Below are 14,138 nucleotides of genomic sequence, written 5' to 3' on the forward strand. Positions count from 1 at the left end.
CAATCACAGACACCAAGATCCCTCCTCTTTCTTTACAATATCACACAAACGTGAGGAAGAAACAACAGCCAACATGACCAAAATATCAACCAACAAGACCACAGTGCTTCTCTTGTTCACCGGCCTACAAAGTGCATTGATCCATAGGCTCCTTCAGCTGAAAGTTTCACAATGTGGCGCACCGACAAAACATGATATTTCCTCAGAGCACAGAAATCGTTTAGAGGTGGTCCTTGATCCTGGAAACATGATGAACAACATCAACTGCAAAGAATTACTCCTGCTTCTGATAATTTCCTGAAAGGCAAAAGATAAGCATTGACAACTATTCCACCAAAAAGACCCATCAACAGGATGGGAAACAACAGTAAGCATACACTAATTGTGCAATAAATTAGAAATGCATTTGATTTCAGAATACAAATAACCCCTAACAATAAATCTAAGGCAATACATGTCAATTTGGATGGGATAATCCTCTCCACTTTGTCCCTAATAGAACTGAAATTTTTTGATGCAATAGCTAGAAAATATTTTATTCTATGTCAGGGCCAGAGGAGAGATCATGCTTGTTTAAAGCTGATTCACCACCACAGATGCTACTTTAGGAATACGTTTATAGTAAAATGTTTTTAAACGTGATGGGGAATCAGATTGTTTAAAGCTAATTCACCACCTTAAATGTTACATTAGGAATAAGCTTATTATTTTTAAACATTAAATCTGAGGACTAGTCTGCTGCCCTCATAATGTCCTCTAGACAAGAACCTAACCCAAAGTTCTTGATGCCATGGTACCCCTTACCAAGTGTGTACCAAATCTAGCCGCAGTGAAGCCGCCTCTGCCATAAACCATTTCACCCATCGCATCAAGATAACTGACATAACCGGACGAAATGGTTCTAGCAAGACAATCAAAAGTTGACCTAAGGGAGAATCACTAAGCTCCCTTGTGCAGTCATTTTAAGTTTTCAAACACTGAACTCCACGCAATTTGGGATTATCCATAATTTCTCTCCTTGAGAAAGAGTTTGTACAAATACAAATTTGGTAAGAAACTCCATCAGCAGGAACAATCAAGTCAAGTGTACGCACACCAGACACTCTCCAGCAGGAAATCAAACTCAAAAGCATAGTAGGCTTTGCAGGCCAGCCTTGCAAAAAACATCAACACTAAATCGACATTCCAAAGACAGAAATATCAAGGTTGATAGGGAATAGATAGCAAAATATCCTTCAGGACTTAGCACACAAATGGGTGCTCTCCCACAGGTCTGTCTTCCACATGGGAATGTCCTGCATAAATGGCATAACGAAAAGTGTGGATCTATCTGTAGGCCAGCCCTACCAAAGCTAAACACAACAGGAAGTTCATCATGTAGGGCAAATCCACCTCGCACAGGATCCACGTGGAGTATGACATGTCAATGTACCCATCGCAGTCAGGCTGAAGAATAGCGTTTATGGGTACCGAAGGCCAAGAACTGCCAGATAAAGAAACTCCAAAAAGAACAGATAATAGACAGAATGCTGAACAAATCAAACATTCACCCAGAGTCACAGATCTGGGTTAAATCCATCATTTTGCTTTGCTTGCCATGCCATTCCAATTTGGACCCAGCCATGTGTAAATCAGTCTCGATCCTGATGGGAAGAGTCCAGCCCAAACTGCCAAGCTAGGGCCTCTGTGGACCAGAATCAAGCATCCTGGGACTAGTGCTCTCAGAGGGCCTCATAGACGGAGTAGAAGATTTGGGTTTTTTAGTAACTGGCAAAAGAAACTCCAGCAAATCATTAGTGCGGCCAGAGTGGAACATCCAATTCCTTATCTGACCTGTCTCCAGGAGCTTCTAGGGCAGTGGTCTTCAAAACTTTTTAATGGCGCCCCCCCAGTTGAAAAATAAAAATCATTGGCCCCCCCTCAGAATTCTTCACAATTATTTTAGAAAGATGGCAATGTTTAAATATGTCTAAACCTATTTAAACATTGTAGTTAAGTTCTGTTACCTTTTTTAAACTGCAATAATGTGCTTCTGCTTAAAACAAAGGCATGTTATCTGTATAATATTTCTTTTGGTCAGAGTTTGGCGCCCCCCCCCCTGGGATCACTTGAGGCCCCCCTAGGGGGGGCCCCCCCCCCAGTTTGAAGACCTCTGTTCTAGGGGGAGATTCTCAGGGTGGTGAACACTATAGCCATCATCTGTCATAAATGACTTTGATAGCTTGTCAAAAACCTCTGAGTGAGGCTTTGTATCAGAATTTGCTCGAGTTTTACGTCAGACCTATGTAGGCTCGCCAGGACTGGGATGAATTGACGCACTCTAGAAAAGTGGTAGGTGTTCGACATATCTTTTCAGGGTTGAAGTGCAACAGCGAAGGTGGTGTTTACAGATTGCTGCACCAAATTATCAATGGCCTCCACCAGCTGGTCCCACACATAGGGCCTGATTCTAACTTTGGAGGACGGTGTTAAACCGTCCCAAAAGTGGCGGATATACCACCTACCGTATTACGAGTCCATTATATCCTATGGAACTCGTAATACGGTAGGTGGTATATCCGCCACTTTTGGGACGGTTTAACACCGTCCTCCAAAGTTAGAATCAGGCCCATAGTATTCTTCCTCAATGTAGGGTGGATGCTCCTCCGAGCAAGAGCCTTCAGACTGGCTCCATTATGGCAACTGGTCCACAAGGATAACAAAAACTCCCACCCCAAATTATACACAGACCAAATTGATCTTAGTACGTTCATTACAATAGGGGAGCCACCCTAAGTCTCAGTGTGTAAGGATGGTGAACCACGCTCTTCAGGCAAGCCTGTAATTGAATTATATAGCCCGACATACTAGCCAGACAGACATGACTGATAGTAAAAGAAGGCTGCAGCGTGAGCTCAGGGCTGTGGAAAATCGATTTTGTTATGCAGGCGTGAGCTCAACATGGTTCCAACTCCCTCAGAGATGATTTCAAGTAACCGCAAACATACCAATCACAATCATGAAAATAGAAAGAGCAATCCACGGTCTCCGAGCTCAGGGCGCATTTCTCCCGACGTGCTAGCGTAATGAGTGAAGGAACTTGAAAAAGTAAGCGCCACCAGTAAATTCTGCCGGAAAACAAATTATCAAGCACAAATCCTGTGAAAGTATGAGCATTACATGAAAGACACGAGCACATATCAAAGAACAAACTGGTGACTGCAGAAGCAAAGCAAGAGTAGGGATTTTGGTCACTCTAATAGATGAAGGGCTAGGTTGGTCCTGATTGACTGGAGGTTGTATAGGAAGTATAGTTTCTATGGTTACCTGTTTTTCATTGCCTGCTGTCACTTTACAGTAAAGAAATGAGAAGCATGATCTGAGCCTCCGGTCCTGGCATAGAATCTTACCCACATACCTACCAGTGCTGTAAGAGGGGGACCTATCTATTTCCTAATCTGTGATATTACTAATGGTTTCAAAAATAGATTCCCAAAATTCACATATGACAGAAAGTGACAGTTCAAGTGAATAAAATCAGCCGGTCGACAATTAGTACGCACACACCTTACTCTAGGTGTGTGTGATCTACAGTAAATGCACCTGTGCTCAGAAAAGCAATTATTCACTCTGACGCAGATTAGAATTTCATTGTGGATTCTCAGATTTACACCAGGCGTTCTATACCCATATCCACTGAAATTATGCAGCGGATAATGGATTATGGGCAAAATGTGACAAATCTATAATTACGATGCAGCCGCGCAATCACATAATTCCAGAGGTCGGAATTATTATTTATTGTGTCTTCAAGTGCTCACTATTTTTATACCATATTTTAGTATTGAAAAATGTTCTTCATTTTGTTGTTAATTTTTTTAAGGTTTTCTTTCAGTTTCATAAATATAGAACATGTTTTTTATGTTTCAGTTATCATAACATTTATGCATGTTTATACTCAGTATTATTATTTAATATAAATTAATACTATTACATTTCCTATTTAATATTTATATATTATTCATATAATTTTTTTAATATATAATTTAATATTGGATTTGCTACACTATTTGAACAAATATTTCAAGTCACATATAATTATGCCATGGTATATTTTTAAATTGCCATTGCAGTATTTTTTTTTAGGCCCACAATTTATGTGATTTAGATAATTTCTGTTGGTGCTCTGTTGCATATCATTTTTATTTTTATTGTATTTTACTGTATACATTTGACAGTGCATTATCTTCTTCTTGTATTGATTTAATAGCCATGCAACCATAGTGCCCAAAAACATTTTTATACTGAGGTTTCTTGTTTTTCACTGTTTATCCAATCATATATATATATATATCTCTATATATATATCTATATATATCTATCTCTATATATATATATATATCTGTATATATATATATATATACACTGTACCTTCATGTCTCTGTGTGAGCCCAGTCAATGTGACGGCCATAATGCGTCATGTTGGAGTAAACCACCTTTCTACACCATGCACTCCACAGCGAGCATCTTTTTTTCTTGTTTCAGTCTGCCTATTCCCACTGGCGTTCTTGGCTGGCTTGACGCTCCATCCCTCACATCGAGCATTTGGCTTCCAGAAAAAAAAATACATATATATATATATATATATATATATATATATATATATATATATATATATATATATTATTTTGGCTGCCAATATTTTGACAATAATCATTTTGAACCACAAGAGTTTTCTGGCATAACAGCCAGCGCTGATGAATTTGGAGCTGGGGAACCAGGTTCGAGCCTCGGCACTGACTCAACATTCTGTTATTCTGGGCAAATCACTTACTATCCCCCTGTCTACCAAAAATGAATGTGTCCTTGTGTAACGTAACTGGGGCTCATGTAAAGCGATCCAATACCTTTGGGTTGTGATCGCGATATGAAAATAAGCTACTTACCTGTAACTATAGTTCTCCAGTATTGGAATCTTTCATAGATTCACATGCTAGAATCATTCGCCGTCGTCAAGATGGGAGTCCCCGGTACCTTAGAAAAGACAATGTCCCCAAAGACATAACAGCAATAACATTAAAACTCTACATTTTAGTAATCTATCCAAGTCCTTATGTAAAAAGGAGCAAACTTGAGCCTCAGCCAATCAGAGTGCCCTACCCTCTAGAACTCTCCTGAGAGAAGCTCCAGTACCTCAGGTTTTGTAAGCACTAGTGCATAAGTTAAAGGTTGAACAAGAGATATTTGAAGGTGAGCTTCCCTCGGGAGGTGGGTGGGTCGCATGTAAATCTATGAAAGCTTCCAATACTGGAGAACTACAGTTACAGGTAAGTAACTTATTTCTTACTCCAGTATTGGAACTTTCATAGATTCACATCCTTGAATAAGACTAGCAAGAGGTAACCAACACATTTTCTGTATTGACAAACACTGTTCATCTCATCATAAGATATCATTCGCATTAAGACAGGTAAATGCAAAGTAACAAAAGTTAACCTTTTGAAACATAAATGAATATGCATAAGAGGTACGTGAATACTGAACAGAAAATGTGATATTATATCAGAAGCGGATGGTGGGAAAACAAACAGCTCAGCTTATCAGAACAAATGTCTAAGGACTGCTTGACCCACCGCTGCATCTCGGAGCGCCTCAGCATCCAGACAGTAATGCTTCATGAAGGCGTGTGTTGTTCTTCACTTCGCTGCTCGCAACACAGAGAAGAGTGCATAGAATGTAGAGACTGCCCTGGTAGAATGCGCACGTACTCTGGCCTCCAGGGGTCGACCAGCCTTTTGGTGGCAAGAGCCTATTGCGCTTGAGGTCCATCTAGAAATAGTCTGCTTAGTAACAAGATGCCCTCTTCTGGGCGCACTAAATGCCACAAATAGTTGATTTGATTTCCGGATCGAGGATGTTCGCTGCAGATAAAATTTAAGGCATCGTTTGACGTCAAGGGAATGCAGCAATCTTTCTACTCCAGTCTGAGGCTGTGTAAAGAAAGTCTTTAGCACTACTGGCTCATTAATATGGAAGACTGACGGCACTTTGAGTATAAACGTAGGGTTTGTCCGTAGGATGACTTTATCGTCACCAAATCTCATGAAGGGTTCCTGGACAGTAAATCCTTGGATCTCACTTAGTTGACGAGCAGATGTTAAAGCCAAGGGGAGAGCTACCTTCCAGGTGAAATACTTAATGTCTGACTTATGAATGGGCTAGAATGGTTCCTTCATTAATTGGCCCAGGACTGTATTTAGCTGCCAAGCAGGAGGAGGTGCTCTGACTGGAGGAAAAGATCGGAACAGGCGTTTCATGAATTGCTTGATAAGCCTATGAGACCAGAGGGATGGTCCTTTAGAAAGCCGTCTATATCTGGAGATAGCACCCAGGTGAACTTTAATAGATGCATGCGCGAGACCAGAGCACCCCAGATTGAGAAGATACAGTAAAATCTGCTCTGGAGCAGATGTAAGCAGATGAATACCATTAGGAACACAACATAAATAAAACCATTTCCATTTTAATTTGTACATTTTACTAGTGCTATCAGCACGTGCTTTAGCTAAATATTTTTGCAGTCATTAGGAATATTCAAATGGCCAAACTCATTGAACTCAGGAGCCATGCACATAATCTGAGAGACTTGGGATCCAGATGCCTCACTTGGCCCTGTCTGATGGTTAGTAGCTCCGGTATAGGTGCTAACCTGATGGGAGGACAGGAGGACAGCAACAGGAGTTCTGTGTACTACGGTTGACGTGGCCAAGCTGGAGCAATTAGGATTATCTGTCAGGGTTCCGATTTGATCTTACTGATAACCTGTGGAAGAAGAGGTATCGTAGGAAAAGCGTAAGCATAAATCCCTAACCATGCTATCGAAAGGGTGTTTCCCCACGACCTTGGGTGGTGATGCCAGCTTGCATAAATCCGGCATATCGCGTTCCAGGACATCGCAAACAGGTCCAGATTTGTTTTTCCCCACCTGAGAAATATTGCATCCTCTGATTCAGCTTCCCCTCGTGGGAAGATGTGCGAGCCTGCTTAGTCAGTCTGCTGTGGTGTTGCTCACTCCCGGAAGATGTTCTGCTCGTATATGCACTAAATGTTGAATGCACCCGGTCCAAAGGGTTTGAGCTTCTCTGGACAGCAGATGAGACCGAGTTCCTCCTTGTTTGTTGTTGTAATGCATGGTGGTCGTATTGTCCGTTCGGACAAGCACCGATGAGCTTCGGATTCTTGGCAGAATAGCCTGCAATGCCAGGTACACAGCTCTGAGCTCCAGGAGGTTGATGTGAAGAGTAGCATGAGAGGGGGGCCACCTGCCACTCACTTGAAGATCTTGAAGGCATGCGCCCCATCCCTCCATCGAAGCATCCGTTGTTATCGTAAATGGAGGGACCAGAGCTATGAATCCTAAACCCTTGGAGATGACTATCGGTGTTGACCACCAATCGAGGGAGTCAACGATCCTTGCTGTTATCTGTATGATGTCCCCGAAGGAACGTTGCGTCTGTTTCCACTGTTTGTCGAGCTCTTCTTGTAGAGGCTGCATCCGAAGGCGACAGTGGGGAACTAGATTGATACAGGAGTACATCATACCCAGTAACAACTTGAACTTTCGAACTGAAAGAAACTTTCTTTTCCGAATTGTATCTGCTAGGGTAACAAGCTTGAGTTGCCGTTCCTCTGCTGGGGACGCCTTTACTTGAGTCGTGTCCAGTATAGCTCCCAGGAAAACTATTCGGCTGGTAGGCTGAAGATGGGACTTTTTTCAGTTGAGAGTGAGACCTAGTTGATGGAATACGCGTAACGTGGTCTTGAAAGAGTGGCGTAGAGAGTGGATGCCGGGAGCTTTCAGTAACCAGTCATCCAGATATGGGAATATCTGGTGTTTGAAGCACCTTAGGTATGCTGCAACAGGGGCTAAACGTTTTGTGAAAATCGGGGGAGAGGATTTGAGTCCGAAAGGTAGCACTTTGAATTTAAAGTGCCGGACGGCTACCATGAATCCTAAGAATTTCCTGTATTTGGGGTGAATGGGTATGTGGAAGTAGGCATCCTACAGATCTAGGGAAGCCATGAAATCTCCTCTGTTGAGAAGTTTCAAAACATCCTTCAGTGTCACCATGCGGAAGGATTGCTTCTTTAGATATTTGTTGAGCTGCCTCGGATCCAGGATGGGTCTCCACAAACGAGATTTCTTCCTGATTAGGAAGAAGCGAGAATAGAAACCGCTTCCTTTTTGAGAATAAGGGACTACCTCTATTGCCCCTTTGGATAACATGACTTCTATTTCCAGAAGTAGAAAATGCAGATGCTGTTGACATTCCCGGAAAGGCGGAGTCTCAGGGGGCATGTAAGTGAACTCTAGCAGATGACCATAAATTATTATGTCAAGAACCCACTTGTCGTTTGTGATCTGACGCCAACGTTGCAGGTGATGTGTCAAAGAGGGAGAGGTAGCCGGCCCCTGGAGGCTGTCATTGCCTGCGGGAGGTGCCCTTAGATTGTCTCCCCGACTTCCCTCTAGGAGGAGGTCTGTTGTATGCCACCACCGGAGGTTGTCTCTGATAGTATTGGGGTCTGGAAGATTGGTATTGAGAGGAATAAGTTTGGTACCTGAATAATTGGTAACCACCTCGAAAGGAAGAGTGGCTTCTACCCCTGGCTCCTTGAAGGGGTGTGCGCTGATACTGCAGTGACCTGAAAGACCTGGCAGTATCTGTGTCTGCTTAGATTGCTTGAAGAGCATCATCCACATGTTTACCAAAAAGGTCCTGCCCATCATAAGGGAGGTCAAGGATCTTAGTTTGTACATCCGTCCTAAAATTTGTGGCCTTAAGCCACCCTTGGCATTTTAGGACAGCTGAACCAGCCAATAGCCGAAACCCCATAGCGGCAATGTCCAAAGCACAGTCAATAACCTCTGCAGATGTGCGTTGACCTTCAATGAGAATCTTTCTCACCTCTGACTTGTTGTAATCTAGAAGATCGTCGACAGAGTGCGAAATGTCCGATCATAGCAGCCTGTTATATCTGCCCAGGAGCGCCAGGGAATTTGTGCCATGAACCACAATGGCAGACATGGCAGAAAATATTTTCCCAATGTTATCAAGGCGCCTAACATCTTTGTCTGGAGGTGCAGATAGGTTTCTAGAGCGTTGCTGGGCAGCCTGAGAAACCACTGAATCTGGTTTTGGATGACCCACCAGGCAAGCAGGGGCGTCCTCTGTCGCTTTATATTTCTTGTCCAACTTTGGCAATACCACAGGAGCGTCGTCATGAGATCAATTGTCGACGGGAGTGTTGTCGATGAGAATAACGCTGACGAAATGTGGTGTCCCATCGACGAGGATAATAGCGTCGTCGACGAGGATCTTGCAGCTCCTGCCATCGACACTAAAAGAGTGACTACAACCGGCGTCACTGATGAAATAGTCGTCGACGAGAGTACCGTTGATGATGGCGGGCCATCAATGGTGCTGAACTTGGCTTCTTGAACTTGTGGAGAACATTAGGAGGTGGAGTAGCTGGTTCAGAAACAGTCTTTTTGATGATTTGTTTGAGGGTTTATGTGCCTGTTTTCTTCCTCTGCAAACAGCTATGACTTTTAGAAGATGTCTCAGCTGATTTTTGTGCCATTTTCTTAGGTGGCTCTTGAATATCCGAGCCCTCCTGCTTTATTTTAACAGGTGTTTTGGGAGCAGAAATAGAGGAGGAGACACTGTCCTCATCAGAGGCCAAGGGCCAGATGTACGTAGCCTTTTGCGCCTCGAAAAAGGCGAAAAACACCATTTGCAAGGCGCAAAAGGCCTCACGCGATGCAGAAACACATTTTGCGAGTCGGTACCGACTCGCAAAATGCGTTTCAGACTCACAAATAGGAAGGGGTGTTCCCTTCCTATTTGCGAGTCGCACCCCGATGTAGAGTTGATTTGTGACTGCGAAAGTGGTCCTATGGACCACTGCCTACTCTGAAAAAAAACGAAACAAAAAGGTTTCGGTATTTTTTCTATTTGCAGCTCGTTTTCCTTTAAGGAAAACGGGCTGCAAAGAGAAAAAAAAACTGCTTTATTTAAAAGCAGTCACGGACATGGTGGTCTGCTGTCTCCAGCAGGCCACCATCCCCGTGAGTGCCTAGACTCGCTATGGGGTTGCAAACTGCGACCCACCTCATGAATATTTATGAGGTGGGTCTTTGCGACCCCATAGCGAGTCGCAGAAGGTGTCAAAGACACCTTTCTGCATTCCCTTTTGCGAGTTGCAAATTGCGAGTCGCTGGGACTCGCAATTTGCAACTCGCAAAAGGCAACCTTCCTACATCTGGCCCCAAGTGGCCAGTATTCCCTCTCTGAAGCCACAACAGCAGGCGACCCTCTCTGTCTTTCAAAGTCTTTGTAGAGAATTTTCTACATATTTTGCAGTTCTTTGTTTTATGACTGTGATTTAAGCAGTAAATGCATTCCTCATGTGGATCATCCACATATAGGGCCTCATTACAACCATGGCAGTCAAAGACCGCCAGGGCTGTTTTGGAGGTTGCACCGCCAACAGACTGGCAGTGCAAACTCGGGGATTATGACCGCGGCGGAAGTGCCGCGGTCACACCGCCGGGATCGGTGGTTTTCCGCCACGTTGGTCCTGGCGGTTTTAATCCGGAATTACGAGTCCCCTTCCCGCCAGCCTTTTCATGGCGGTAGGAACTGCCATGGAAAGGCTGGCGGGAAGGGGAGTCGCGGGGCCCTTCGGGGGCCCCTGGCACAGCCCCACACAGCTTTTCACTGTCTTCACAGCAGACAGTGAAAAGCACGACGGGTGCAACTACACCGGTCGCACAGCCGCCAACACCGCCGGCTCCATTTGTATTGGCGGCTGAACGGCGGTTACAACTTAGCAGGCGGAGGTTGCCGCCCGCCAAAGTTGTAATGAGGGCCATAATCTTTGCTTCAAGCAAGAGGCACAGGATCCAAAAAGGCCTTTCCTTGGTGTCTCTGACATGGCAGCCAGTTTGAATCACCAGAGAAGAAAAGAAATGTCCCAAAACTGAAGTAGTAGATCTTCTGAGAGAAAATCTGAGGGAAGGCAGCTCCTTACAGGAGGTTCTAAGGGGTGAGGCAATCTGATTGGTTCAAATTTCAGTTTGGGTCTACTTTACAAAATTACTGTGCCAGTTATTCTATTTGAGGCCTAGACCATGTATTGTTTATGTACATTTTCAGGCCTAGGTTGTATATTCCACTGGGGACTCCCATCTCAACAACAGGGAAGTATTCAAGCATGTGAATCTGTGAAGGTTCCAATACTGGAGTAAGAATGTCTTGCAATATGACGATGCAAAAGGTTTGGCGTTTGAGGTATTTGTTTAGGTCCCTGAGATCCAGAATGGGACGCCAAGATTCCTCCTTTTTGCTCAGAAGAAACAAACAGGAGTAAGAACCTTTGCCTTTTTCTGAAGAAGGAACACTCTCTATCGCTCCCTTCCTGAGCATGGTCACGACCTTCAGTCGGAGTTGTTTTAGATGCTTCTGAAAGAAGATATGAGGAGGACGAGAAGGTGGGCGTTGAATGAACTCTAAAGTATGGCCAAATCGAACAATGTTTAAAACCCACTAATCTGATGATATCTGTTCCCACTTCTGATAGAAGTGATATATCCTTCCCCCTATCTTCTGGCTTTGTAGTAAGGTTGTAGCCGGAGCCTGGAACATGTCATTGACGTCTGACCACCTCTTTGCTCTGATGCAGTCTGCCCCTAAGAGGGGGTCTGGAATAGGACGCCTGAGGTGGTTGCCTTTGGGAGAATTGCAGTTGTAACTGCTGTGTAGCATAGGAGTGGTGACGAAAGCTCTGGTAACCCCCTTGATATGTCGAAACTCCTCGACCTCTGGAGGCACGAAAGGGCATCTTCTTAAATTGAAGGGTTCCTAAGGATCTTGCAGTGTCTGGATCTGTTTTGATGGCTTATGGGGCCTCATCAACATGCTTGCCGAAAAGAGCCTCCCCATCAAAAGGGAGGTCCAATACTTTATTCTGAACCTCTGGACGACAAGAAGTCGCCCTAAGCCAGCCCTGACACTGCAGCACTGCCCCACCAGCTAGCTGCCGAAAAGCTGTGTTTGCTATATCCATGGCGCAGTCTATCACCTCAGCCGAGGTGCGCTCTCCCTCCAAAATGATTTCTTCACCTCCACCTTAGAGTCTTCCGAAAGGTGGTCTAGATACCTCCCCGGGATTGCCAATGAATTTGCTGCTTTTACTATCAGGCCCGACATGGAAGAGAAGCGCTTCCCGATGTTGTCCAGCCTTCTCCCTTCCTTATCTGGAGGAGCTGAAATTGGCGTTGATGGACTTTTTGAACGCCTCTGCGCTGCCTTGGCTATGACCAAGTCCGGCTTCGGGTGACTGACTAGACACACTGGGGCGTCATCTGGGGCCTTATATTTCTTGTACAATCTAGGCAAGACTGCTATCACGGTAGCTGGGTTTCTCATCATCTTGAGACCTTCCTTCCAGATGTAGCCTGCTATTGGTATGGAGCGGACACTTTTCTGATAAAGTTCCTTGAAGTCATATAAAAAAACAATCTATCTGCTTAGATGGCATGGGCAATGCAAATCTCTTTTCTGCTCTCTCAAGCAGATTATGGAAACCCCCATTATCTCCTAGGGAAGATGAGGGTGTCGGCAATATATTGTTGTCCCAATCTGAGGTTGCACTTTGCAACTCTCCCTCTTTTCTCTCTTCATCCGAAGAGTCAGAAATCTGTATGAAAGACCTTTGCGGGGTACTTCTGGCTGATCTAGGAGATAACTTAGGCTGTGGCACTGGAGTGGTGGGCATCGAGGGAGAAAATGCCGTTTGAATGTCCGATTGTGGCGCTGATGGAAACCTCTTTTTGTAATCTGATAACGTAACTTGGGAATCAGATATAAGGGAACTTGGGACACAGACAATGTCTTCTGGTGCATATGGCTGCTGTCGTCTAGGAGAATAATACTCTTGATAATACTCCTCTTCATCCTCCTGACACTTAACATGGAGTTGTGAAGGGCTATGGGCTGCCCTAAATGGCCAATCATCATCAGAATCTTCCTCCAAAAGATGAGTTGGGATTAATGGTATATTCTTACTTGGGGATGTAGCTCTTGGAGTGATACCTCCTCTTCCTGAAAAAGACTGTGTTTTTCTCCTCGTCGACGGTGTCAACGACGGTGCCGTCGACAAAGTTGTGTCCAATAATTCTACTGCTTCCGTTGACGGTGTCGCCGACGACAGCGTAGATGTAGGAATCCTCATCGTCGATGGTGTTGTCAACGGAGCCATTGTCAGGATCATCGTCGTAAACAACATTTTGATCTTCAGCGTCGACAGCCTAGATTTTTTTATCGTCGACGTGGATGTCGTTGACGAGCAGGAAGCTACGACTGAAAGACTGGCTACCGTCATCGCTGTCGGTGCAGCCCCTGTGTAAGTTCTCGTTGACGACGGTGTCAACAACTTCATCGGCGGTGGAATCGTCATCGACGGTCTGTCTTCAGGAGCTGAAGAAGGCTTTCTGAACACCATCAGAACCTTTGGAGGAGGCGTAGAAGGGTCTCAGGAAGGTATAAGCACCTCCTTTGATGTTGAAGGATGATGCTTGGACTTAGAGGAGGGTCTTCTCTCCTGAGGTGCAGATGAGAGACTGCAGCCTTCGCCAGACCCCTGTGAGGTCTTTTTAACCCCTTCGCTGCCAGGCCTTTTCCCCCTCCTGTGCCAGGCCTTTTTTTGCCTATTTGGGGCAGTTCGCGCTTAGGCCCTCATAAGTTTTTGTCCACATAAGCTAACCAAGCCAAATTTGCGTCCTTTTTTTCCAACATCCTAGGGATTCTAGAGGTACCCAGACTTTGTGGGTTCCCTTGAAGGAGGCCAAGAAATTGGCCAAAATACAGTGAAAATTTCGTTTTTAAAAAAAATAAATGGAAAAAGTGGCTGCAGAAGAAGGCTTGTGGATTTCCCCCTGAAAATGGCATCAACAAAGGGTTTGTAGTGCTAAACTCAGCAGCTTCCTAGCTTTCAGGAACAGGCAGACTTGAATCAGGAAACCCAATTTTTCAACACAATTTTGGCATTTTACTGGGGCATACCCCATTTTTGCAATTTTTTGTGCTTTCAGC

Source organism: Pleurodeles waltl, chromosome 12, assembly GCF_031143425.1.
Source record: "Pleurodeles waltl isolate 20211129_DDA chromosome 12, aPleWal1.hap1.20221129, whole genome shotgun sequence".
Lineage (NCBI taxonomy): Eukaryota > Metazoa > Chordata > Amphibia > Caudata > Salamandridae > Pleurodeles > Pleurodeles waltl.